The sequence below is a fragment of the Neofelis nebulosa genome, chromosome 15 (assembly GCF_028018385.1).
Source record: "Neofelis nebulosa isolate mNeoNeb1 chromosome 15, mNeoNeb1.pri, whole genome shotgun sequence".
NCBI lineage: Eukaryota > Metazoa > Chordata > Mammalia > Carnivora > Felidae > Neofelis > Neofelis nebulosa.
In genome coordinates this window covers 13,523,876-13,533,593 of record NC_080796.1, presented here as the reverse complement: position 1 = coordinate 13,533,593, position 9,718 = coordinate 13,523,876, and positions in this window count along the sequence as shown.

The window sequence follows — 9,718 nt, the reverse complement described above, 5'->3', positions numbered from 1 at the left end:
AGGCTGTGATGTCTGAGATCAGGGTACCAGCGTGGTTGGGTTCTGGGAGAGCTCTCTTCCTGTTTCTAGACGACCATCTTCTCAGTGCATCCTCACATGATGGAGAGAGAGATTGTTTTCTCCTATTTCTTCTTATAAAAGCACTAATCTCATCATGAGGGCTCCACTCTCATGACCTAATTACCTCCAAAGGTCCTACCTCCAAATACCATCATATTGAGCATTAGGGCTTCAACATACACATTTTGGCAGAAAGGAAATATTCAGTTTATATCATTTGCCAAATCTTAGCTTCAGAAATGCACCTCTTGCAATCCCTGAAAGAACAACAGGGACTCACCAGGAGGCAGTGACTACACCTCAGAGCCCATAGGAGAAGTAGCTAATACCCACACGTTTCAAACATGCTCAGGGTGGGTGGCCATCTCTCGTGGACCATTGGTAATCTCTAACTATTCTTTTTTTTCCCTGAAGCTGTGGTTCCCAAAACCTAATGTGTGCCAGTATCATGCAGGGAGCTTGTTAGATTTGTCACTTGCAAGGCTCATGGACTCTGAGGCAGGATGTTTGAGAACCCAGCTTGAGAAGCACTGTCAAACCATAACTTGGTCAACACTTCACTGGCCAGACTTAGGAAGTTGTTGTGGGGTCATCTCTAATGGAAAAGTCTGTGAAACAGAAAAGCAAGGTAGGTCACAACTCAAGTATAGCTGTGAGAGCAAAATGTTGCACCAAACATAAAAGCTGTATGGTAGCAGTTGCAAAGATCTGGTCTTTTACTCTGTGTCAACAGAGTACCAGTGGCTGAGCTCCACTCAGTAATAATCTGGGCTGCCACGGGATGCTCATGAATCACTGCTGACCAAGAGAAGTCTAAAAGATCTCTTCCATGATGTGATAATAAGGGTTCAGCCCAAGGAGGAATTTTACTCGTTCCCTCTTAAGCCTTCACTTCAAATTCTTTAAAGTGAAGAGTGAGGAATAATCTAGTAAAGGATAAGTCAAAAGATCATGGCCACACTTTGCCCATATAGCTTACATATTATACAAGTATTGATTGTTTCCTATTCTATTACACTCTCTATGAGGGGATATGGAGTGAGATCATTTTGATGGCAGTAATAATAATAATATATGATTAATTACCAAATGATCTATTTCACTCATCACACTAAGTCATGCATTCACTCACTTCATTTCTTATAGCCATCTATATAAACAATGAGGAGGAAGGCACTTTTTATGCAGACAAGGCATGTCTCAATTCATAGCAATAGTTCTTAACTTCTTTTACTCTTCTGCCCTGAGCTAAGGCTTTAGATGCCTATACTCAAAATGCTGAAACCTTCATTTTAAAACTGTAAATAAGACATTCCTCTAGTTCATCAAAAACAATGAGGAGATACAAACATTAAAAATGGTAATACCAAATGCTCGCTTTTTTTTTGTCTAACATTACTTTTTATTCAAACTGGAGGAAAAAATCAAATGGCGGCAAGGCACAAGAGAAACTAGGCAAACAGTAAATGTGCCAAGGGACACATCAGGTATGGGGAAAACAAGCCTGTATTTGGAGTTGGCTAGCAAAGTCATAAGAGGAAAAATAAAAAGGAAGCAGTTCTCAAATCACCTAATGTTCATTTTTAGAACCCAGTATAAGTTTTCATTCAGTAGCTCTGTTCTAAGGTGCAGTTCACTACATAATGTGATACGAATTAGGCACAAGTGACAGCCGAGAGTGGATTCCATTCTCTCATTATCAAACAAGTGCTATCTCCTGTGGGCAGTAAGTTATCAACTACAACATGTCATTAGCTTCATCATCTTAGCAAATCAGTTCTGGCTGATAGCTGAAAATTGGTTAAATGGGATGTTCTTCGACATGCAGCCCTGGGAGTGACAAGAAAATAATGGGTCTCTCTTTAGGCAAAAGAATAATTAGCAATAAGGAGTTGGCCAAGTTCAATTATTTAATGACTTGGCAACACAGCAAGTGACACATTAGAACAGAGAGGGTCTAGTTCAAGATTGATCTGAATCAAAATGAATAAGCAAACCCAAACAAAAGGACACCCACTGTCTCTTCTTCCTCTTTAGTCCAACCCCAAGGCATTCATTAATCAAAACACTGACCTTTAGAGAGCAATCACGAAACATTTCTTCTGTTTAAAGAGGTGGATCTTTAGGCAACATTTCAGGACTTGATACAGTTTGCAGATTTTATAGATTCATTCCTAATCCCCAAAATACTGCATCAATAAATTCCACCGTATACATATACTAGATCAAGAGGCATCCTAACTAATCTGGAACAGTTAAAGAATTTTAGATGTGGAGATATATATCCAGTTGGGAGTATTCATTCCACCAAGACATGAGAACTAACTTATTGGAATATAAGACCAGACACCTGATCACATGCCAACTAACTTTGAGCATCTAATGTTAACTTTGAGCATCTAATGTTAACTTTGAGCATCTAACTTTGCGTGCATGTAGATATGGTGACTTGATTTTCTACAGGAGAGAGAGTTGGCAAAAGAAACTGCTTTGAAGATTAAGATTGATGGAATGTATGGCAACTATTTGGGTTTTTAACATTTTTAGTATTTTAATTTTTTAATGTTTTACTTATTTTTGAAGGAGAGAGAGCACAAGTGGGGGAGGGGCAGAGAGAGAGGGGGGACAGAGGATCCAAAGCAGGTTCTGGGCTGACAGCAGAGAGCCTGATGTGGGGCTCAAACTCATGAACCACAAGATCATGATCTGAGCTGAAGTTGGATGCTTAAGTGACTGAGTCACCCAAACTTCCAGGTTTTTAACATTTTTAAAATTCGAGTATAGTTAGTTTGTGACCACTAAACCAGCCCTGCAAGAAATATTAAAGGGGACTCTCTGAGGGAACAAAAGATACATATATATATATATATATATATATATATATATATATAGTAATAAAAGATGAGAAAGGACCAGAGAATACCACCAGAAACTCCAACTCTACAAGCATCATAAAGGCAAAAAATTCATATCTTTCAGTACTCACTCTAAATGTCAATGGACTCAATGCTCCAATCAAAAGACATAGGGTAACAGAATGTATAAGAAAACAAGACCCATCTATATGCTGTTTACCAGAGACCCGCTTTAGACCTAAAGACACCTACAGATTGAAAATAAGGGGATGGAGAACCATCTATCATGCTAATGGTCAACAAAAGAAAGCCGGAGTAGCCATACTTATATCAGACAATCTACACTCTAAAATAAAGACTGTATCAAGAGATACAGAAGGGCATTATATCGTAGTCAAGGTGTCTATAGACCAAGAAGACCTAATAATTGTAAACATTTATAGGCCAAATGTGGCAGTACCCAAATATATAAATCAATTAATCACAAACATCAAGAAACTCATCGATAGTAATACCATAATAGCAGGAGACTTCAACACCCCACTCACAGCAATGGACAGATCATCTAATCAAAAAATCAACAAGGAAACAATGGCTTTGAATGACACATTGGACCAGATGGACTTAACAGATATATTCAGAACATTCCATCCTAAAGCAGCAGATTATACATTCTTCTCCAGTGCACATGGAACGTTCTCCAGAATAGACCATATACTGGGACACAAATCAGCCCTAAGTAAGTACAAAAAGATCAAGATCATACCGTGCATATTTTCAGGCCACAATGCTATGAAACTCGAAATCAACCACAAGAAAAAATTTGGAAAGGTGACAAATACTTTGAGACTGAAGAAAATCCTACTAAAGAATGAATGGGCTAACCAAGCAGTTAAAGAAGAAATTAAAAAATATATGGAAGTCAGTGAAAATGATAGCACCACAACCCAAAACCTCTGGGACGCAGCAAAGGCAGTCATAAGAGGAGAGTATACAGCAATCCAGGGCTTCCTAAAGAAGGAAGAAAGATCTCAGATATACAAACTAACCTTACGCCTTAAGGAGCTGGAAAAAGAACAGCAAATAAAACCCAAAACCAGCAGAAGACAGAAAATAATAAAGATTAAAGCAGAAATTAAGGCTATCGAAACCAAAAAACAGTAGAACAGATCAATGAAACCAGAAGCTGGTTCTTTGAAAGAATTAACAAAATTGATAAACCACTAGCCAGTTTGATCAAGAAGAAAAAGGAAAGGACCCAAATAAGTAGAGTCAAGAATGAAAGAGGAGAAATCACAACCAACACAGCAGAAATAAAAACAATAATAGAATATTATGAGCAATTATATGCCAACAAAATGGGCAATCTGTAAGAAATGGACAAATTCATAGAAACATATACACTACCAAAACTGAAACAGGAAGAAATAGAAAATTTGAGCAGACCCATAACCAGTAAGGAAATCGCATTAGTAATCAGAAATCTGCCAAAAAACAAGAGTCCAGGGCCAGATGGCTTTCCAGGGGAATTCTACCAAACATTTAAGGAAGAGTTAACACCTATTCTCTTGAAGCTGTTTTAGAAAATAGAAATGGAAGGAAAACTTCCAAACTCTTTCTATGAAGCCAGCATTACCCTGATTCCAAAACCAGACAGAGATCCCACTAAAAAGGAGAACTATAGACCAATTTCCCTGATGAAATCCTCAACAAGATATTAGCCAACCGGCTCCAACAATACATTTAAAAAATTATTCACCACGACCAAGTGGGATTTATATCTGGGATGCAGGGCTGGTTCAATATCTGCAAAACAATTAACATGATTCATCACATCAATAAAAGAAAGGACAAGAACCATATGATCCTCTCAATAGATGCAGAAAAAGCATTTGACAAAATACAGCATCTTTTCTTGATAAAAACCCTCAAGAAAGTAGGGATAGAAGGATCATACCTCGAGATCATAAAAGCCATATTATGAAAGACCCAATGCTAATATCATCCTCAATGGAGAAAACCCGAGACCTTTCCCCCTAAGGTCAGGAACAAGACAGGGATGTCCACTCTCACCACTGTTATTCAACATAGTATTGGAAGTCTTAGCCTCAGCAATCAGACAACACAAAGAAATAAAAGACATCCAAATCATCCAGGAGGAGGTCACACCTTCACTCTTCGCAGATGACATGATACTCTATATGAAAAACCCTAAAGATTCCACCAAAAAACTGCTAGAACTGATCCATGAATTCAGCAAAGTTGAAGGATATAAAATCAATGCACAGAAATCAGTTGCATTCCTATACACCAACAATGAAGCGACAGAAAGAGAAATCAAGGAATCAGTCCCATTTACAGTTGCACCAAAACCCATAAAATACATGGGAATAAATCTAACCAAAGAGATGAAAAATCTATACACTGAAAACTATAGAAAGCTGATGAAAGAAATTGAAGAAGACACAAAGAAATGGAAAAAGATTCCATGCTCCTGGATAGGAAGAACAAATATTGTTAAAATGTCGATACTGCCCAAAGCAATCTACATATTCAATGCAATACTATCAAAGTAACATCATCATTCTTCACAGAGCTAGAACAAATAATCCTAAAATTTGTATGGAACCAGAAAAGACCCCGAATAGTCAAAGCAATCTTGAAAAAGAAAACCAAAGCTGGAGGCATCACAATCCCAGACTTCAAGCTATACTACAAAGCTGTAATCATCAAGACAGTATGGTATGGGCAGAAGAACAGACACTCAGATCAATGGAATAGAATAGAGAACCCAGAAATGGACCCACAAACGCATGGGCAACTAATCTTTGACAAAGCAGGAAAGAATATCCAATGGAATAAAGACAGTCTCTTCAGCAAGTGGTGCTGGGAAAACTGGACAGCAACATGCAGAAGAATGAACCTGGACCACTTTCTTACACCATACACAAAAATAAACTCAAAGTGAATGAAAGACCTCAATGTAAGACAGGAAGCCATCAAAATCATCGAGGATAAAGCGGGCAAAAACCTCTTTGATCTTGCCCACAGCAATTTCTTACTCAACATGTGTCCGGAGGCAAGGGAAACAAAAGCAAAAATGACCTACTAGGACCTCATCAAAATAAAGAGCTTCTGCACAGCAAAGGAAACAATCAGCAAAACTAAAAGGCAACCAACAGAATGGGAGAAGATATTTGCAAATGACATATCAGATAAAGGGTTAGTATCCAAAATCTACAAAGAACTTATCAAATTCAACACCCAAAAAACAAATATTCCAGTGAAGAAATGGTCAAAAGACACTTCTCCAAAGAAGACATCCAGATGGCCAACTGACACATGAAAAATTGCTCAACATCACTCATCATCAGGGAAATAAAAATCAAAAGCACAATGAGATACCACCTTACACCTGTCAGAATGGCTAACATTAACAACTCAGGCAACAACAGATGTTGGCGAGGATGCAGAGAAAGAGGATCTCTTTTGCATTGTTGGTGGCAATGCAAGCTGGTGCAGCCGCTCTGGAAAACAGTATGGAGGTTCCTCAAAAAACTAAAAATACAACTACCCTATGACCCAGCAATTGCACTACTAGGTATTTATCCAAGGAATACAGGTGTGCTGTTTCAAAGGGACACATGCACCCCCATGTTTATAGCAGCACTATCAACAATAGCCAAGGTATGGAAAGAGCCCAAATGTCCATCGATGGATGAATGGATAAAGAAAATGTGGTATATATATACAATGGAGTATTACTCAGCAATCAAAAAGAATGAAATCTTGCCATTTGCAACTACGTGGATGGAACTGGAGGGTATTATGCTAAGTGAAATTAGTCAGTCAGAGAAAGACAAAAATCCTATGACTTCACTCATATGAGGACTTGAAGAGACAAAACAGATGAACATAAGGGAAGGGAAACAAAAATAATATAAAAACAAGGAGGGGAATAAAACAGAAGAGACTCATAAATATGGAGAACAAACTGAGGGTTGCTGGAGGAGTTGTGGGAGGGGGGATGGGCTAAATGGGTAAGGGACATTAAGGAATCTACTGAAATCATTGCTTCACTATATGTTAACTAATTTGGAGGTAAATTTTACAAAATAAAAAAATAAAGTTAAAATTTTTTTAATAATTCAAGTATAGTTGACACACAACATTACAATTAGTTTCTGGTGTACAACATAGTGATTCAACAAGTCTACAGGTTATGCTGTGCTCACCACAGTGTAGCTGCCATCTGTCACCATACACTATTACCATGCCATTGACTACATTCCATCTACTGTGCCTTTTATTCCCATGACTTATTCATTCCATAACTGGAAGCCTGTATCCCACTCTTCCCTTCACCCATTTTGCTTGTGGTCCCACCTCCTCCCCTCTGACAACCAATAGTTTGTTCTCTATATTTATAGGTCTGCTTCTTATGCCAACTATTTGAACTTTCTGGAAGAAAACACTGTAGGCCATTTGTCCCTAAGTCAGATTCATTGTTAGAAGCACCTGGGGAGATTCTTAAAAATAAATCCCCCAGCCCAGTGCTTCTCAGACTTCAATGTGCATAATAATTCCCAGGGTTTGGGTTGAAGCCTACACTTGGCACTTCTGACAAGCTCCCAGGTGACGATGATGATGCTGGTCTCAGGTTTGGAAATCACTACCGTAAGCATAGTTTTAAAATGCAGTAATTTTCTTATAACATGCTTTGTAAATGGCAAAGCATTACTAAATTGAAGTATTATGATAAACATGGATTGTTATTATTTTAATATTAAATATTAAAATATTAAAATAACCACATCACAGTCCATTTTAGATATATTGAATATAGGCCTCAAAATGGTTTTTTTTTTATCTCATAATTGTTTAATACTTCTAAATCTGGTCTACTAGCACATTCTGTCAGGACTGTTGGGACTTGTTCCTTTCGCTCAACATCAACTTTGTAGAGGTACATTCATGTCATGCGTAGCTGGAGTCCATTCAGGGAAAAATTGTATTTCAACATAAAAACATGAAATTAGGTCTCCAGATATTACACCCTACTCAAAAATAAACTCTAGACTGATTTTTAAAGACTAAATGTGAGGGAAAAAAACTATTCGTAGAAAATACAGCAGAATATATTTGTTACTCCAGAATAAGGAAGAGATTCTTAGATAAGGAAAACCACAAATCCCAAAGACAAATACTTGATTAAACTGATCATATACAATTTACGTTGTCAACTATAATTTTAAAAATAGACTAGTGACAATAGATACACAATAGATGGCAAAAGATTACTATCTGGAATTCATAAAGAACTCTTCCAGAATTCATAAGAAAATGACAAATGATACAATAGAAAAATGGTTTAAGAATAGGTAAGTCACACAGGAAAAAAACCTAAATGGCTAATAAACAGCCAAAGAAGTTCAACCACACTTGGGTAATCAAGGAACATAAATTAACACATTACGCTACCATTTCATTGTCATCAGACTAGCAAAAGTTTAAAGACTGATGATAAAAGTGTTGGTAATAACAACACTATTAATGCTGTGGCTATAAATTATTAATACCATTTTGGAGAACAATCTGGCAAATTCTGATAAAGCTATGTTCTTTCTGTCTTGTATCTAGATAAGAAGACATGGAAATGATTGTTCATTGAAGTACTGTTTGTATAAGGAAAGATAATGACCAGTATAGTGACTAGTAAAGAGTTTGTTTACTTTCCTAATAAGGGAAGACATGCAAGTCAAGTAATTCACTGAGTAGTTCTATAATGGGAAAGAAGGGAGGGACAGGGCTCATGGAATCCATGCAAATTATACACTGGAGCTTGCACTAGAGATAGAGTTAAATATTTTAATATACTTCATAGCCATGCACAGTTGATTAAAACATGTTAGCAGTAAATGTTGAAGGAGAAAAATATCACCCAATATCTGAAACCAGAAAGCTCAACTTATTGCTTACTTAAGAGAGGGGCGGGTATGCTGGTCAGATATACAGTCATTAAGCAAAGCAAAGTGCTCATCTTGTGTATAAGGTCCTTTGAGAAGCTTACTTTGGGCAGTGATGGTTACAGATGCAGAAGTAGATTGGCTCTAGTCTCAGAAGCATGGGTTGATTGTGTTGCCTACAGAGCATGTTTAGATTAGTTGTGGAGGTGGGAATGGGGTGACATCAGTCTTAGAAGCATAGTAACTGGAGTCTGATGCTGATTGGCTGCCTTTCAAAGCATGAAGCTGTCACTGACAGAGGTGTTTTCACTGAAGTGAGTTGCCTTTGATTTAATGGAGGGATTTTAAAAGCCAATTCTGATGCTTACTTGTTATTGTGGCTATAAGTCTATCATTGATTAAATAAAGACATTTTTTTTTTAATTTTTTTTCAACGTTTTTTATTTTTTATTTTTGGGACAGAGAGAGACAGAGCATGAACGGGGGAGGGGCAGAGAGAGAGGGAGACACAGAATCGGAAACAGGCTCCAGGCTCCGAGCCGTCAGCCCAGAGCCTGACGCGGGGCTCGAACTCACGGACCGCGAGATCATGACCTGGCTGAAGTCGGACGCTCAACCGACTGCGCCACCCAGGCGCCCCTAAATAAATACATTTTAAAACCAGTTCCGATATTTATCTTTTACTTCTAAGAATAAGGGTACTTTAATTTTTCTTAGTATCAAGAAAGAGAATTAATTAGTTCACTGATATACCAAAGTCACTCCAAGCATCTAGTCACCATATTTAGATAGTAAGAAACAATCACAGAGAAATATATTACTTGGTTTGATTAGCTC